General features: G+C 39.8%; 1 non-coding gene across 1 annotated transcript; it reads left to right on the forward strand.

The window, feature by feature from the left end:
* The first annotated feature begins 8,685 nt into the window (after positions 1-8,685).
* Positions 8,686-8,792, forward strand: LOC133813622 (small nucleolar RNA R71). Its single transcript, XR_009884630.1, has one exon. It is a non-coding gene; the product is annotated as a small nucleolar RNA R71 (small nucleolar RNA).
* Positions 8,793-17,738: the final 8,946 nt, after the last annotated feature.

A 17,738-nucleotide genomic window follows, 5' to 3' on the forward strand; every position in this document is an offset into this window, starting at 1 on the left:
GCCGAAATGGGGGAAATCTAGGCACCAGCGCTGTAGCGCTCTTTTGGTAGCGCTATAGCGCTAAAGTCAGAAACCAACTTCCTGAAAACTGCGTCCAAGCGCTGTAGCGCTAAAGTCAGTGCCGTTCTTCTTCAAAATTCCCTCCTAGCGCTACGGGGCTCCCTTAGTGGCGCTGTAGCGCTACTTACAGAACCAACAGAATTCACAAATCCGTCTCGATTTCATTCCATTTTCGCTCCTTTTCAATATTTGCATCACTTAACATTAATCACCCTGAAACAAGAACAAACGAGCATAATTCCGAAATAAAATAATCCTAACTAATGAGAAATAGCCTAAAAACTAGGACCATAAACGAGCCTAAAACTCGTTTATCATACTCGCCCAAACTAAATCTTTACTCGCCCTCGAGTAAATACTAAGTTAAACTGACAGAACGAAACAACACAAAACGAACAAGCTAAACCATCATTACCATCTATACTGCTTTGCCAAAACTCATGAAATCTCAATTGTAATAATAATAACCAGAATTTCAGCTCAATTGCCTTAAAGTTCAATTAGGGAAATCAAAAATATATTATGAAAATGACTGCAACATTTGGACTCTATCATATATGCTCAACTCCTTCCAGACAATTCCACAAACCAATTTTTCAATATGCTTGCATTACTTGACCTTCTCCACTAATGTCAATAACACGTGTTTCGAAATCAAAAGGACTTTCATAGGTTATAGCATTAGGCTTAGGCAAGGGTAGATGAAATTGTCATTTAGGCTCAATCGTTATCATAAGCATAAAAACCTTGAAACCAGCCAAATTTCTCTTTACCACACCAAAAATCACCCTTTTATACAATTAGAGAGAGAGATTACAACACTTTCATCATTTTCTTCTTTTCTTTTCATATCAATTTTTTTTTTTCGAAATCAAATCACACTCCCCCAAACTTAATATTTTCTATATAAATAAAATCAAGGAGTGTGACAAATTGATTTGTTTCTCTCTCTCTTCTTTTTGTACAATCATACTACATTCAAATCATACCAATACCTCACTATTTTCCATTCTACTTTCCCACAAATTATATGCTTATGATAACAAAGGAAAAGGAAAAGTAATGAAGTTAAGAAATTTAGGCTCAGATAGTATAATCAAGAACAAAAACAAAGTTTAAGGCTCAAAAAGGGTAACTAAGGATAATTAAATCAAGGTTGGCTTGAAAGGCACAATTGATCCAATAAAATTGCCTAAATCATTTTTCTAAAGACATGTCATCAAGGATTTCGCCTCAAAGGCCAAATAATGCAAGTTCTATCAAATTCAAATTGTCATTCCACCAACCCTAGTCAAACACATATAATAAAATCCAAAATGTTGCATTTTCAAAACATATTAAAAATTTCCCACAAAACTTTTAAATTAAACTCTAAAACAATTGAACCAAGCACACAGTTGAATTCAATTTCCTTTTCACGAGCAAAGCCAAAGCAACAACAGACACGAATGATGGTTTAACAAGTACACTAAACAACACAGAAAATCAAACAAAAGACTAAGAGCTAAACTAAATAACGCAAAAATAAAAATAAAAATAGAATAAGCTCCCCCCCAAACTAAAGACGCACATTGTCCCCAATGTGATAAAAAAAAGGAACAGAGGAAGAGAACTTACCTGATCAGCCACATCAGTATGGAGGTGGTGGTGGATGGAACGAAGGACCTTCGATAGGCTGAGATTACAGAGGTTGAGGTGCAAGAAAACCAGCAAAGGACGGGGGTGGAGGCGGAGGGTAAAACGGAGAGTACGATGGATAGGGTGGAGGTGGAGCAAAATAAGTGCGATCCGAATCATCTAGCGACCAGCGGTTCACCAAATTGTTTAATTGAGCCACATGACTCACTTCATAATCATATCGCTGGCCCAAATACTGATTCACCATATGCTGCTGCTGAACCACATATTGATTCTGTTGGATTAGATAATCCAACTTCTCATTAACTTGCTGCAAGCTTGAATTGCTACCGCCACCCAATAAAACTGGTTCAGCTTCTTCCTCCACATCAGCTTCCACACGGCGCTTTCCCTTTTTTCTTGCTTGCGACACATATAGAGAAGGCTCAGGATAGTCGTTCATCAAATTAATGGACAACGGTTGCTGCAGCGAATGATAGATATCAGTAACAAACTCTGGGACACCAGCCTTACAGCACAACATCGTGATGATGGATCCATGGGCTAAACCTCCAGTAGTGTGCCCTTTTTCAATGAAATTGATGTTGGCCTTGATCCAAATACCCGGATTAACACTCATGCCCTGCATCAATGCGTACATCAATAAGGCTCGATCTTTAGTCATATCAGACACATGACTAACTGGCATAAATCGAGCACACACAAAGAACGCCCAAAATCTCGCCTCCATGTTAAGCTGGCATGATGCTATACTTTTAGGGAGGCTGCCAGATAAATTCCAAGGAGCGCCTTCAAAGCACAGTTTATCAGCCACAGCCGCAAAATCTATAGATCCATTCAAGAACTGGGCATATTCCTCCTCCTCCTGTTTTATATGCGGGGCTTTGAACACCTTATTAATCGCTTCAGCAGTAAAAGGCACACGTTTACCTCGAACAAAGACTGTGTCATTGTGTTTATCTCGTAAGTTCGCATAAAACTCATACACCAACGATACATTAGCATGTGCCAATCTAGTTACAAAATCACCCCATTTCCTATTCATGAGATTCGCCCGAACCTGTTCAAAAATCGGATGAGCAAACGGTTCAGACTGAAATTCCACTTCACGCTCGGGAATCAAAGGCTTCCTAACAAATTTCTCATACCGCTCCTGAGCCTTGAAATTGATAAACCGAGTCTCATCATACTCATGCTCAGAACTATCCTCCCTTGGTTGAGACGCAGATGCTTGCCCCTTTCCCTTGTCCTTATTTCTACCCGCTCTACTCTTTGGTGCCATTATCTATATTATCACCAACCCACAAGACAAAATTTTTACAGCACCTCCCCTATCAATGTACCCTTTTCCTCTTCACAGACAGTTACAATATTCAATCTTTTAAACAAATCACTAAAATCCCCACACCAAAACAACAAAAGTGATCCACCCTCTTCAATCAATCAAGGCCAGCCAATCCTAAATACCACAACAAAACAAATCGGAGGAGGAAAGGGAAGAAGACCACTTACCAAACCATTGCAATAGATTCCCTTATGCTTGAATGTGAACACCCCCTTCAGAATTTCCACCTTTTGCAAGAAATTAGATCAATGAATTCCTAGGGTTTCAAAACAGATTTGGGGCAAAATTGAAATAGGTTGGAAAAGAAAGGGAAGAAAGGAAGGAAATAAGAAGAGAAATGAAGGAGAGATGGAGGGTGTGTGGAGAAATTTCTGGGAAAAGGATTGCAAGGGAAAATCTATGGAGGTTATGGAGAAGATGGAGAAAAGAAAATAGAAATGAAGAAAAAGAAAGTGGAGGAAATGAGGGAGAAAATCGCACCCCTCTGATTTTTAAAAAAAATTATGGGCCGAGCGCTATAGGGGTAGCGCTGATGCGCGATTCTGGACTCTGGCCTCTCGAACTAGCGCTGTAGCGCTGGTATAACAGCGCTGTAGTGCTTACTGACCCCCGAATGTTCTGTCCTTCTCTGAGAAGAGCGCCATAGCGCTGTGGCGCCTGAAATCACCACATTGTTGTATTTTTCATTTTGTTTTTTTTTTTTTTTTTTTGTTCTTTGTTTTTGTTTTTGTTTTTTTTTTCACGATTTTCACGGTTCAAACAATACATGAAAATAAAAATAACAACTAAATACAAAATCCCATCATTGTTCAAAACCAAACCAAATAAAATAAAATAAATTTACAACTGAGAACTGCCTCCTCAAAGCGCTGTCTTTAACGTCATTTAGCCGGACGCTGGATCCCTCTTCAAAGAGGCTTCAGAAGGAGGATAGACTTTGCTTGATCAAAAGTACCACCCAAGTAAGGTTTCAATCTCTGGCCATTGACTTTAAAGGAATCACCTGAGTTGCCCCGAACTTCTACAGAACCATATGGAAAGACTTGAACAACACTGAATGGCCCTGACCATCTTGACTTCAATTTGCCAGGAAACAGTCGCACTCTTGAATTGAAAAGAAGTACCTGCTGCCCTGGTTGGAACTCCTTTCTGATTATGTTCTTGTCATGCCAAGCCTTTGTTCTTTCTTTATAAATCTTGGCATTCTCATAAGCCTCATTTCTGAACTCGTCAAGTTCATTCAGTTTCAACAGCCTTCGTTCACTAGCGGCACTCCAATCAAAATTCAACTTTTTCATAGCCCAGAATGCCCTATGTTCCAATTCAACTGGTAGATGACATGCTTTACCAAACACCAACCTGTAAGGAGATATGCCTATTGATGTTTTGAATGCAGTTCTGTAAGCCCAAATCGCATCATCTAACTTTTTCGACCAATTTTTCCTTGAACTGTCAACGGTCTTCTCAAGGATGCTTTTGATTTCTCTGTTTGAAACTTCAGCTTGCCCATTTGATTGAGGATGGTAAGGCAAAGCTTTTTGGTGATAAACTCCATAACGAGCCAGCAATGCATCCAGTTGCTTATTCACAAAGTGTTTCCCTTCATCACTAATCAGAGCTCGGGGAGTGCCAAATCTAGTAAAAATATGTTTATGCAGAAAATTAAGCACAGTTTTACCGTCATTGGCTCTAGTTGCTGCAGCCTCCACCCATTTGGATACATAATCCACTGCCAATAGAATATATTCATTGTTGTAAGATGGTGGAAAAGGCCCCATGAAATTGATGCCCCATACATCAAACAGTTCCACCTCAAGAATCCCCTGTAAAGGCATTTCATTTCTCCTCGAGATATTACCAGTTCGCTGACACCTATCACAGGCTTTGACAAAAACATTGGCATCCTTGAATAAAGAAGACCAATAGAAACCACTTTGTAATACCTTGGCCGCTGTTCTTGATGCTCCAAAGTGCCCTCCGCATTGTTGAGTATGACAATGATTAAGAATGGACTGCATCTCTTCTTCAGGAACACACCTTCTGATAATCTGATCAACACAGTGCCTATAGAGAATAGGTTCCTCCCAATAGTAGTGTTTCACCTCATAAAAGAATTTCTTTAATTGCTGCTTTGACATTTAAGGAGGCACAATCTTGGCAACCAAGAAGTTCACTATGTCTGCAAACCAAGGGACAGCTAAAGTTTCACTTACCCCCAACAACTGCTCATCAGGAAAGTGATCGCTGATTTGCACTGCCTTCTTATTTTCAGTCTCCTCCAACTTAAGTCTAGAGAGATGATCAGCCACCACATTCTCGCTGCCCTTCTTGTCACGAATCTCCAAGTCAAATTCTTGAAGCAAAAGAATCCATCTAATCAGGCGGGGCTTGGCATCTTTCTTTGACATCAAATATTTAATGGCAGAGTGATCAGTGTAGACAATCACTTTGTTACCAATCAGATATGGTCTAAATTTGTCATAAGCAAACACAATAGCTAGCAGCTCTTTTTCTGTAGTAGCATAATTCAGCTGAGCATCATTTAGAGTCCGACTAGCATAATAAATAGACCTGAATACCTTGTCAATCCGCTGTCCCAAAACTGCCCCCACTGCGTAGTCACTGGCATCGCACATCAACTCAAAAGGCAACTCCCAATTCGGAGCTATCACAATTGGAGCAGAAAAAAGCTTTTCTTTTAAGAATTTGAAAGCCCTTAAATATTTGTCATTAAAATCAAAGACAACTCCATTCATAAGCAGATTTGAGAGAGGCTTGGACACCTTAGAGAAATCTTTGATGAATCTTCGATAGAATCCAGCGTGACCAAGAAAACTTCTAACTCCTTTGACTGAGACTGGTGGAGGCAGCTTTTCAATGGTAGAAATTTTTGCTCTATCTACCTCAATTCCCTCACTTGAGATTTTATGGCCAAGAACAATCCCCTCTTTCACCATAAAATGGCATTTCTCCCAATTCAGCACCAGATTTGCCATCTCACAATGACGCAGCACGTTCTCCAAGTTACCCAAACAGAGGTCGAATGATGAGCCAAAAACAGAGAAATCATCCATGAATATCTCAATACACCGGTCTACCATGTCTGAAAATATGGCCATCATGCACCGTTGAAATGTTGCAGGGGCATTGCATAGTCCAAATGGCATTCTCCTGAAAGCAAATGTGCCATAAGGACATGTAAAGGTTGTTTTCTCTTGATCCTCTGGTGCAATAGCGATCTGATGATACCCAGAATACCCATCCAAGAAACAGCAGTAGCTATGGCCCACCAATCTGTCAAGCATCTGATGAAGGAAAGGCAAAGGAAAATGATCCTTCCTTGTTGCCTTATTGAGCTTGCGGTAGTCTATACAAATCCGCCACCCCATTACAGTTCTTGTTGGAATGAGTTCATTGTTCTCATTTTTCACCACAGTCATTCCACCCTTCTTAGGTACCACTTGCACAGGGCTCACCCATGCGCTATCAGAAATTGGGTAAATCACCCCAACATCCAACCATTTAAGAATCTGCTCCAATACTACTTCCTTCATAGCTGGATTGAGTCTTCTCTGGGCCTCTATGGATGGCTTGCTATTCTCCTCCAATAAAATTTTATGCTTCACTGTCGATGGGCTGATTCCTCTAATATCTGCCAAGGTCCACCCAATGGCCAATTTATGCTCCCTTAGAACCCTCAACAGTTTCTCCAATTCTATCTTTGACTGATCGGCTGACACAATGACAGGTAAAGTTTCATTCTCTCCTAGATAAGCATAGCTCAAGTGATCTGGGAGGACCTTTAATTCCAACTGCGGTGGCTGCTGAATGGAGGTTAGCGGTTTATCAGTCGCATCTGCTAGTTCTTGAAACTTCTTCCAATATGGTAAGAACGAGTTGATCCAGTTTACACATTCTCTTATCTCAGCATCATCATCATCGTCGCCCTCATCACCCAATAATACTGCCTCTAAGGCATCACTGCTCATTCTTCTCTTGGAGACTGCCTTTTCTATCACATCCACACTAAAGCAACTGTCACTAAACACCGGATACTTCATAGACCTGAAGACATTAAAGACCACCTCATCTCCTTGAACTCTAAGCTTAAGCTCTCCTTTGTGAACATCAATAAGAGCTTGGCCTGTGGCTAGAAATGGCCTAACGAGAATAATTGGGACATATGTGTCCTCCTCCATGTCTGGAACAATAAAGTCAGCTGGAAATATGAACTTATCTACCTTCACAAGAACATCCTCAATGATACCTCGTGGATGTGTTAACGATCGGTCTGCGAGCTGTAAAGTGACAGTTGTTGGTTTTGCCTCCCCCAAACCAAGTCTTTTAAACACAGATAAGGGCATCAGATTGATACTTGCCCCCAGATCACATAAGGCGTGCTTACATTCAAACTTGCCAATGGTGCAAGGTATGGTGAAACTCCCCGGATCTCTCAGCTTTTGGGGTAACTTCCTTTGTAAAATTGCGCTGCACTCTTCAATGAGTGCTACAGTCTCATAGTCCTCCATTATCCTTTTCTTTGACAGAATCTCCTTCATGAACTTAACATAACTGGGCATCTTCTCCAAGGCCTCAGCAAAAGGAATGTTTATGTGCAGCTTTTTAAACACCTTAAGAAACTTAGAAAACTGTTTATCAAGTGTAGTCTTTCTAAGCCTCTGAGGGTATGGAACTCTAACTGGCTGCTTAATAACAACTGGCGGACTCTGTTCTGGCTGTTGATGGTCTTCAGTAACCCTTTCTGAATCAGACTGTTCACCCATCTCTTTATTCTGAACCACTACCTGTGGAGGTCTAGGCTGCTCAGTTTGCTTCCCACTCCTCAGAGTAATTTCCTGAACTTGCTCCTTAGGGTTGACTTCAGTATTACTAGGCAAGTTTCCCTGGGGTCTGTTATTGAGCATATTGGCCAACTGCCCAACCTGTGTCTTAAGGTTTCGAATAGAGGATCTGGTCTCAGTCATAAATTGAGTCTGAGTATTAGTAAGAGTCAACAAGGCAGCTTGCAGTTCATTAGGCCTCTCAGGTTGAGGCATTGATTGTTGAGGCCTAGGATGTTGTGATGACGAAGCTTGATGCATAGGTGGCTGAGGCATGTTATTCTGAAATTGGCCCTAAAACTGAGGTTGTTGGCCTTGATTATTCTTCCACGAAAAATTGGGATGATTTCACCACCCAGGATTGTAAGTATTGGAGAATGGATTATTGAGCGGCCTTTGAAAGTTTCCCACCGCTTGAACTTGAGCATGATCCATTGGGGTGTTATTATTCATACAGATAGGGCATTGATCGACATAATGAGCACCACCACACTTTCACACCTCACTACCATCTGAACCGCATTCGCTGATACAGTGCTCTGTTGTAACTGCTTTGTCAAAAAGGCTACTTGCGCTGTTAGAGCAGTGATTGCATCCAACTCATGCACCCCAGCTACCTTTCTAACTCCTGATGATCTTTCCTCAGACCACTGATGATTGTTTGTGGCCATGTCCTCTAGCAGCTCATAAGCACCAATTGCACTCTTGCTCATAAAAGTGCCACCTGCTGCATCATCAATAATGGTTCTGGTTGTAGGACATAAACCATTGTAGAAATTCTGTACTAGCATCCACTGTTCAATGCCATGATGAGGACATCTTCTCAAGAGTTCCTTAAACCGTTCCCAAGCTTCATACAGTGACTCTCCGTCATTCTGGCAAAAGTTATTGATCTCTCCCCTCAATTTAGCAGCTTTGGACGGAGGGAAGAATTTAGACAAAAATTTCTGAGCTAGATCTTGCCAGGTGACGATAGAATTTGGCTGCAGCGAGTTCAACCAACTTTTGGCTCTGTCCCTAAGAGAAAATGGGAAAAGCCTCAGCTTGATTGCGTCATCACTCACCCCATTATATCTGAAGGTTCCACACAACTCCAGAAAATTAGACAGATGAGTGTGAGGATATTCAGAAGGCAACCCATTGAATTGCACAGAGGACTGCACCATTTGTATAATAGCTGGCTTGATTTCAAAATTGTTGGCCTCTACAGTTGGTGGGCGTATACTATTTTGTACTCCCGTCAGAGTGGGCAGTACATAATCTCTCAGGCTCCTCTCAGCATTGTTCTGAGCCTGACCCCCTTGTACAATTCCAGGAATTAGAACATTCCTGCCATCCCCTTCATTCTGTGCCATCTTCACAGATTTCTGGGCCTCCCTCTTGTTCTTTCTGAGTTGCTTGCAAGACTTTTCAATCTCAGGATTAAGAGGAACAAGTGTGTCTTTTCCTTTTCTGCCACGCATATACCAAAATTCACCTGAGATAGACAAATTAAGCAACTAAATAGATTAGAAACAAGAGAAATTAAAATCAAATTAGAATAAAAATTAATTAGACTGATATTGATAATTATTTTCAGTCCCCGGCAACGGCGCCAAAAACTTGTTGCGAATTATATGCTATGCAAGTGCACACAGTCGCAGTTCGTAATAAAATGGTAAAAACCAAGTATCGTCCTCAAGGACTGATTTATCAATTACCAATCAATTAATCTTTTAATTCTATTTGATTAAACAATTTTCAGAGATTTTAAACTAAGAAAAATACTAACGAAGCACAATGAAAAATTAAACAAATTAACAGAGAAAATACAATTAGGACAATTATGATCCTCTATTTTCCACCCTCTTATTTCCTAATGCAAGCATCTATATCCCCTTCTCCCTATTCAAGAATAAGTTGCAAAAATAATTTCATAATCTGGTCAAGATTTATGAAATTTAATCTAAATGATAATTTCCTATATTTCTATGGTAAGTTGAATCATGTAGAAGGCATTAGCCACGCAACTCAGAAAATAGGCAAATAATCTAGATACTTTCCTTCTAAATTAAATTTGCATCCAAACAATCAAAGCATATCAAATTTCACTTTTCAGATTTCAATTTGATTCATAAAATAGCAATTAGAGGTGATCAATCAATAATCGCACAATTAACATAGATTGCACGGAATTGAAAGAGATGAAGAAGAACATCAATTTTGCATTAAACCATAACAAGGGTTTCCAAAATATTCACATAAAAGCCCTAAAAGAAAATTTAGCCTATGATATTCATTCTAGCCATATGATAGTTCAATTACAAACATGAAAATTTAAAGAAGAAGATGAAAAACTCAGGGATGAATCCTCCAAGATGGTGTTCTTACTCCAGCCGTCGTTATCCCCTTTTGCCTTGTCTCTGTCGCCTATATGATTCCCAAAAATCCCTACTAAAAGTTCCCTCTGGAAAAGACTGAAATGCCCATAAAAAATAACCAGATATATCAGAAATCGCGAACCCAGCGCTGTAGCGCTACCCTTGTAGCGCTGTAGCGCTAAACTCAGAGCCGAAATGGGGGAAATCTGGGCACCAGCGCTGTAGCGCTCTTTTGGTAGCGCTATAGCGCTAAAGTCAGAAACCAACTTTCTGAAAAATGCGTCCAAGCGCTGTAGCGCTGATGTTGTAGCGCTGTAGCGCTAAAGTCAGTGCCGATCTTCTTCAAAATTCCCTCCTAGCGCTACGGCGCTCCCTTAGTGGCGCTGTAGCGCTACTTACAGAACCAACAGAATTCACAAATCCGTCTCGATTTCATTCCATTTTCGCTCCTTTTCAATATTTGCATCACTTAACATTAATCACCCTGAAACAAGAACAAACGAGCATAATTCCGAAATAAAATAATCCTAACTAATGAAAAATAGCCTAAATACTAGGACCATAAACGAGCCTAAAACTCGTTTATCAGTTACAAATTTGTAACTGATTTTGTAACTCCAAAATATATCACATTTGGGCACACACATTAGTCCAATTTTGTGACTCTCAATAATATGTTACAAGGTGTGACAAATCACTTTTTGTCACATTATTTAATCTAATATTATATTATATGAAATAATATAACAGTACTTTTGCACCACGCCAGTGTAACAACCTAACTATCTATGAGAGTTAGGTCATTAAACCTACTAGACATAACTACAACTTTGGAGAGAACATACATATGAAAATTCATAACTTCATTGAAAACTTTAAAAAAAATATATTTTTAATACATAAATGAGCTCATTGTTTTAAAATAAAACATAACTTAAAAAAAAATTGTTTACAAAGCTAAACGCGGAAAATACATAAAAACGTAATTTAAAGAGACAAACAAAAAAACGTTGTCCTCGAATTGACACGCAGCCCATCCACTCCATTCACCTCCATACACACACCAAGCTTCCAAGAATCCTTCTGCCTTTGCATCTATTTTCCTGCATCGTACTAAAAGAAAAGGAGTGAGCCTAATGTCCAGTAAGGAAAACTACTAACAACATAAATCATATACATAAAATTATATCATAAATAGATACTATAAGCATATCATAACATATACTATAAACATATGACTATAAAAATGTATACCATATAAGACTATACCATTAATGGCCATTATGACATGTGATAAACCATCTACATCCCCTGTCTAATATTTGAGGTAGGTTATATCACATGTAGTGTATGATAACCCATCTTGGTCCCCTATCTAATATTTGAGGTAGGGTGAATCATAACATAACATATTAAAACTGTAATGCCCCAAATTTCCTAATAAGGTTTAGGACCTTGATTAGGAGGCTATGAGGGCCATAATTGATTTATTATGCTATTTAATGATAATATGCATGTTTAGGTGTATCAAATATGCATGTGAACCCATTTGTGATTAATTGGGTGATTTTCATATTTTGGCCATTTCGGGCATTTTTGGCATATATGTGAAATGGGCGTTGTGCTTTGTTATTATTTGGTTATGCCAGGGTTACCCAGCACAAGACGATCCTAGGAGGTAAGCTAGTGGGAAAGTCACAACAGGATTTAAGCTTGACTTGGAGTAAGTCAAGGGGTATTTAGAGCATTACCGGGTTATTGGGTAATGAGAATTAATATTTGGTGACAAATTGGGAGTTAGTAAGATCAGGGGGAAATTCTGGAAGTTTTGACTATAATATCCCCGGGGGTGTTTTCGGGAGCCCGAGCATTAGGTTTTATTGGAAGCTACTTAAGCTTGAAGTAACCTTTTAAGAAAATAAAATGAACGTTCTGTACGTTCTCTCTCCCTAAAAGTTCCATTTTCGTCTCCCGATCGCGTTTTCGAAGGTAACTTGAGTTCTAGGACTCGGATTCAAGCGAGGATCGAGGCATAGCAATCCTAAGGAAAATTAGAAGCTTATTAGCTGGAGGATTTGGTTGGAAACAACTCAATCAGAGGTAATTCAAGTTGTAAGTTCTAAGTTTTTAAGCTTGAATTAGACTTTGTGTTTTGATGAGTTTTTGGGTGATTTGAGACTTGGGTTTTGTTGGTTTTGGATGATGGGGATGTTTGGGAACTTTGATTTTTGAGTTTGGAGATGTTTGGATATGCTTTTGGGAGGTTTTAAAAGGTTGAAAACGAGGAAAAAGGGCTGGTTCGAGGTAGGGTCGCGGCCCAGGCTTGAAGAAACAGGTGGAGGTTCTGTTTTGCCTAAGGGCCGCGACGCTTGCCGGGAGGGCTGCGGCGCTTGTTGTCATTTTTGGGCAAATTAATGTTTTGAGCATGGGAACTTAACTCTAAGGGCCTGAGATCGATCCCATTACCTAGTTGAGTGGGATTTGTTGTCCCGGAGGCTTGGGTTAGGCTTGGAATTATTTATTTACTCATTTTGATGAGGTTTTATATTATGGTTGTGACTAGGTTATCACTAGGGGCTTGGAATTGGGATCGTGCTTATGGCTCATTTGTTGGTAACCTGTGTTTGGACTGAAGGTAAGAAAACTGCACCCCATGTGTGACATGCATGGCTATTATTGATGCATGTTGGATGTTTAAATGTAAACATTTATAGCATAATGAATGCTTAGCAATCTTCCTCATTTGCATATAATTATTATTAAGGCATGCTGGATGGTTAAGTGTGATACATGTGGTGCACGAGAAACATGTGATTAGGGCATGCCATGAATGATGAATATGGGATTGGTCAGAGCTTGAGTCTCTGTGTTTGTGCATGATCAATATTATGCTCACAACTGTTAGGTAAGCATGTTGAATGTTCTACTCTTGGATAAATGACATGTTGATAGCATTGCTTACTTATGCATGGCTCTGACTAACTAGTCAGAATTGGCAAAGGTGTCAGTATTAACTGTGAAGCTGTGACTCACTAGTCAGGTTCGGTAGTGGTACTGAGCACTGGTCACATTGTGCTGACTCACTAGTCAGGACAGCCTTAGCGTGTTCCACGCAAGCCAAAAAGATAAGATCTAATCGACTTTCTGCATTGAATGACTCAAAGAGCATTAATGCCAATATTAAAAGCGCTTGTCTAGCCAAGGGCTAGCCATTTAGAGCCAGGGCTAGTGAGCCCCGTGACTGTTATGTCACATGGCTATGGGCACCGGCCCCACAGTGACGTGCTTGTCAGTCACTCATCTGATAAGAGCCATTGCAGGAAAGCCCAGGTAACGGTGTTGTTACACGGCTATGGGCACTGAGGCCCTAGTGACTTGTTGGTCAGTCACTCAGTAGGGTTTACCAGAACCTCAAGTGGTATTCACTCATTTGATCAGAGCTATGAGCTCTGTATGATCATTTTGATCATCATATGCATGGCTATGGGCACCGGCCCCGCAGTGACCTGCTTGTCAGTCACTCAGGATGGTTTACCAGAACCTGAAGTGTTGAGACACTTATCTGATTAGGATTGACTTGATAGTCCTCCAATCAGAAGGGCAGGATTTCTTATCCTGGATACCCCAGCATTGGTTTGAATTCATTTGCATGCTTGAGTAAAGCTGTGTTTGCTAGGCATGCCAGATATGATTTCATATCATGATATGCCTGTTCATAAGCATATGAGTTTTCTTGCTGGGCTTCGGCTCACAGGTGCTTTGTGGTGCAGGTAAAGGCAAAAGGAAGCTGGACCATCCTTGAGTTGGAGAGCTTAAGTGATGACGTGTACATATGCAGCTGCTCGACCAATACTTGGGCGAGGTTTGAAAGAGGAACTAGGGATAAACCCTGTTTTGCCGCTTAGGACGACTTGTTGTAAACATTTTCTTGTAATAGACTCTGAAATTATATTTTTGGGATCCCAATGTATATAGTAGACGTTCTAATGAAACGTTATATCTTAACCAAAAATTTTAATCCCTAAACCGCTAATCATACTTAGTTACACGTTTATGGCCAAACGACTCGATTAGTGAGTTTAGCACCGTTTGCAATGTGCACTGTAGCGGTCCCTGGGGTTGGGGCGTTACAAAAACATAAACTTATCATAACATATTATACATAAACATAACATATAAGCATAACATACAACATGCAATATCTATCCTATTTTCCTTACCAAAACCGGGATATGAGAACAAATGCGAGACTTGGAACACTCCTAAACCAATAATAAGAATAGTGAGTATTTCTTAAAAGAAAGAGATGAAAAGAATAGAACTAAACCACCAAGAGAAAACTTACCGAAAAGACACCTTAAGTTCAAAGAACTTAAAAACCTAACCACAAAACCATAACAAAAGTTAGAACTGAAATGAAAACTAAAGAAACTAAGGAATCGAACAGGATTGAACTTAAGAATAAGGGTACCTTCATTGACCTTGTGGATTGGTCTATCCCCAATACCAAAATGCACTAATCTCACTTCCCAAAGTGTTTTATAAAGCTTAAGAATAACAAAGCTTTTTCCCAACCCAAGTGTTTATCACTCTTATGGTCTCACTAGCACCTTGGAGTCTGATCACAGCTGAAGAGTAAGTGAAAGGGCTGGTTTCTAAGTCCTTTTTATAGAGTTCTAGTAATAAAAATCTTCTTTTTGGCCTGAATAAAAATAATGAATTTAATTGAAGTTAATTGAATATTCGTCAATCAGAGGCTGAAGACTGAGTCAAAACTATCAAAGGTAGGTCTAAGAAGTCAAAGTTATTTTTAAAAAATAAGAAAACAAAAAATAAAAAATAAATATCTAATATAGGCGATACATCGCCCCTATGTGGCGATATATTAGCTGCCCCTAGTCTCAAGTCTCCGTTCGTTCGATCGTGCAACATCAACATATTTTTTCGTATTCTTCTCCAGGTGATATATCGGCTCCAATGCTGCGATATATCGATATACGTGATTATTTTAAACATGTAATTGCACTTTTTCATCATAATTGAGGTTGGATAACTACTTTGACTGAGTCAAACTACGACCCTAACAGTTTCTGGTGAAGACTAAGTCTTATATTTCCTTATTTTATCATTAAAATAATAATTCCTTAATAATCATGCTTATGGCAAGTGTCTTATTTTATCATTAAAATACTAATTCCTTAATAATCATGCTTATGACAAGTGTCATATTCTTATTGGCTCTATCTAAACCTTAGGTTATAATAATTATCATATTTATAACCAAAAATATTAATCAAACCTTATGTTATAATTAATATTCTTAAACTATAGGTTAAACATATAAAATCCATAACTATTGCTAGGAGTTTCCAACTAAGTCCTGGTTTGAACCAAAATCCACGAAATCTAAAATACTACAACTACTACGAGCTAGCTAACTAAGTAAACATTCTGGGAATCTACAATTCTCCCATACTACAAAGAATTTCATCCTCGAAATTTACTTACCAAACAATTCCAAATACCGAGCCTGCATGTCCTCCTCCAATTCCCACGTTGCCTCCCGTTCAGAACTATTTCTCCTTAGGACTTTGACTATCGGCATACTCTTAGACCGTAATTCCTTCATCCCTCTATCTAGGATGCTAACCAGCTGTTCCTCGTAACTCAAGTCTTTTTGGAGTGCTATTGTATCATACTTGAGGACGTAAGATGGGTCTGACACATATCTATGCAGCATCGAGATGTGGAACACATTGTGACTATCTGCTAAAGCTGGCGGTATGGCTAATCTATATGGAACTACTCCCACTTTTTCCAATATCTCAAAAGGACCTATAAACCTGGGACTAAGCTTGCCTTTCTTCCCAAACTGCTTCACACCTTTCATAGGAGAAATTCTTAAGAAGACTTGATCTTTGACTTTGAATTCCACATCATGCCGCTTGGCATCTGCATAACTTTTCTGACGACTCTGAGTAGCAAGCATACGCTTTCTAATCAGTGCTACTGCATCATGAGCTTCTCTAATAGCTTCGGGTCCAAGTAGTTGCCTTTCTCCTACCTCATCCCAATGTAACGGCGATCGACACCTCCTTCCATAAAGTAGCTCGTAAGGTGCCATTCCGATCGTTGACTGGTAGCTATTATTATAGGAGAATTCTATCAATGACAAGTACTTACTCCATGATCCTCCGAAATCAAGGACACAAGCGCGCAACATATCTTCTAAAATATGTATGGTACGCTCGGACTGACCATTGGTCTGTGGATGAAATGATGTACTAAGACTTAACTTGGTGCCCATAGCTTGCTGCAAGCTTCTCCAAAATCTCGATGTAAACATCGATCCTCTATCAGACATTATTGTCTTGGGGATTCCATGCAGTCTTACTGTCTCTTGAACATAAATATCTGCGTATTGCTCAGCCATGTATGAAGTCTTGACAGGTAGAAAAAGAGCTGACTTAGTTAATCTGTCTATTGTTACCCAAGCCAAGTCGTGTTGCTTATTCATTCGAGTCAGGTTGGTGAGCGGAGTGCCTATCTTAGAAAAACCTTCTACGAACCTCCGATAATAACGTGCTAATCCCAGAAAATCTTCTTACTTCAGACGCATTCTTTGGTCTTGGCCAATCCTTCACAGCCTGTACTTTAGATGGATCTACAGCAATCCCGTCCTTGGATACTATGTGGACGAGAAATGCTACTTGTGAAAGCCAAAATTCGCACTTCTTGAACTTGGCGTAAAGCTGATGCTCCTTTAGTCGCAACAAGATCAACCTTAAATGTTTCTCATGGTCGACTTTATCCTTTGAGTGTACCAAGACATCGTCAATGAATACTACAACGAATTTGTCCAAGTAGTCCTTAAAGACCCTATTCATTAAATCCATAAACGCGGCTTGAGCGTTGGTAAGACCAAAAGACAAAACTAGAAACTCGTAATGCCCATAACGAGTTCTGAAAGTTGTCTTAGGAACGTCCTCTTCCCGTACCTTGAGCTGATGATACCCAGACCGTAAGTCAATCTTTGAGAACACGGTCACACCTCGGAGTTGATCAAACAAGTTGTCAGTCCAGGGTAGCGGGTACTTATTCTAAATCGTCACCTTTTTTAGCTCGCGGTAATCTATGCACATCTGCATACTGCCGTCCTTCTTCTTCACAAACAAAACCGGTGCGCCCCATGGAGAATGGCTCGATCTAATGAAACCCAAGTCTAGGAGTTCTTGTAGCTGCATCTTTAACTCCTTGAGTTCGGTAGGTGCCATCCGGTATGGTGCCTTGTAGATAGGCCCGATGCCCGGTACTAGCTTGATTGTGAAGTCAATTTCCCGCGTCAGCGGCAATCCTGGAAAATCGTCACGAAATACCTCTGGAAATTCCCGTACAATATGCACATCTCCGACCTTGAGTGGTGTTTCCTTTACCACATCCGTAACACTAGCTAAGAATGTTTGACATCCTTTTTCTATCATCTTCTGAGCTTTA

The sequence above is a fragment of the Humulus lupulus genome, chromosome 1, assembly GCF_963169125.1.
Source record: "Humulus lupulus chromosome 1, drHumLupu1.1, whole genome shotgun sequence".
Classification (NCBI taxonomy): domain Eukaryota; kingdom Viridiplantae; phylum Streptophyta; class Magnoliopsida; order Rosales; family Cannabaceae; genus Humulus; species Humulus lupulus.